Genomic DNA, 1,529 nt, shown 5'->3' with positions numbered 1-1,529 from the left:
ACACCCCCCTGCACCCTTATCCCTGGACCCCCTGGCTCCTATGGTCCATTCTCCATGTGCAGCCAGAGGGATACCCTTAAAACCAAGTCAGGTCCTGTCCCTCCTCTGCTCAGAAGCCCATGATGCTCTCCCATATTACTCAGAGTAACACATTCTTATAATGGCCTTGAAGCTACGTGTCTGACCCCACGACCTCTCTCACCTCGTGCCTTCTGCCCTCCCCTTCTCCACCAGGTGCAGTCCCATCTCAGGATCTTGGCGCTTAACTTTCCCTCTGCCTGAAATGTTCTCTCCTGGCAGGTCTTCGTGACTGGTTCTTACTTCATCTGTACCTCAAATCAAACACCACCCCTCCCCACTCAGGCTCTACTTCTTACCCTGCTTTGGTTTCTTTATAACATTTCATCTCAGAACATGCAGAGTATTGACTTTTATATTCGGAACATGTAGAGTATCAACTTGTACATTCGTTTATTGTCTGTCTCTTCTCCAGATCATAAGCACTGAACTGAGGGACTGGGTTGGATTTGTTTGCTGCAAATTCTCAGCACCTCCATAGCACCTGGCTCTACAAATATATCTTAAATGTTTGTGGAATTCAATCACCCTCTATAGATACTGTGCCCATTTGTACCCCACCAGCACTTCAGTATCTTTTTTGTTTTGTTTTGTTTTGTTTTGTTGTGTGTGTGTGTGTGTGTGTGTGTATATATATATACACACAAAATGTTAAATATATATATATATTTAACATTTTTTATTAGTTTCAAAAATATGGAACGCTTCACAAATTTGCGTGTCATCCTTGCACAGGGGCCATTGTAATCTTCTCTGTATCGTTCCAATTTTATTCTATGTGCTGCCGAAGCGAGCGCAGCACTTCAGTATCTTGAATTAAGCCATACACACTGCCAAATTCTTATCCTTTAAGTTCACGCTTCCCTTGCTCAAGGACCTTTAAGGTCTCCCTATTACCTTGCTTGGTACATCTCAGGCTGGAACCCGAAACCTTTTAATACCAGGACCAAGTGTTTCCTCAGCTCTCCGGAAAAAAAGTTCATAGATGACATCTTCTCAATGTTATGATTTTCCCTTACCCATTTTTCTTAGGTTACTGATATGGACTGCCACTTAACTAAAAAAAAAATCACTAAGGGGTAAAAGGAATTATCTCACAATGAGTTACTGGTGGGGGCTTCTAATAGTGTAATGAAACTAATCCCAACTCAGGGCCAATAAACATCACAACTGACAATTTAGACCAAGTTCTTCTGGCTGAGCCTCAGTTTAGCCATTGGTGGAATAAAGATAACAACACTGTCCAATATGATATGTTCTCTGCTTGCCAAGCACGGGACACGTTTTAACATTTAATCCTTATGGTGACTGTAAGAGGTAGATACTATTATTACACTTCTTTCTCAGATGAGAAAACTGAGGCATTGAGCAATTAAGTAACATGTCTATGTTTCCACAGCTGACAAGTAGTGGGGCCTGGATTTGAACTCCCATCCCCCCCACTCCTGGGC

At 42.4% G+C, this 1,529-nt stretch overlaps 1 non-coding gene across 1 annotated transcript; it reads right to left on the bottom strand.

The window, feature by feature from the left end:
• Positions 1 to 768: 768 nt before the first annotated feature.
• LOC141568426 (U6 spliceosomal RNA) lies at positions 769 to 875 on the bottom strand. The gene has a single exon (XR_012491543.2). It is a non-coding gene; the product is annotated as a U6 spliceosomal RNA (small nuclear RNA).
• Between the last annotated feature and the right edge of the window lie 654 nt (positions 876 to 1,529).

This window comes from Rhinolophus sinicus, chromosome 13, assembly GCF_057876585.1.
Source record: "Rhinolophus sinicus isolate RSI-liver-muscle chromosome 13, RSI-T2T, whole genome shotgun sequence".
Taxonomy (NCBI): domain Eukaryota; kingdom Metazoa; phylum Chordata; class Mammalia; order Chiroptera; family Rhinolophidae; genus Rhinolophus; species Rhinolophus sinicus.
Note: the sequence above shows the minus strand (reverse complement) of the source record. Positions and strands in the feature narration are given on the sequence as shown.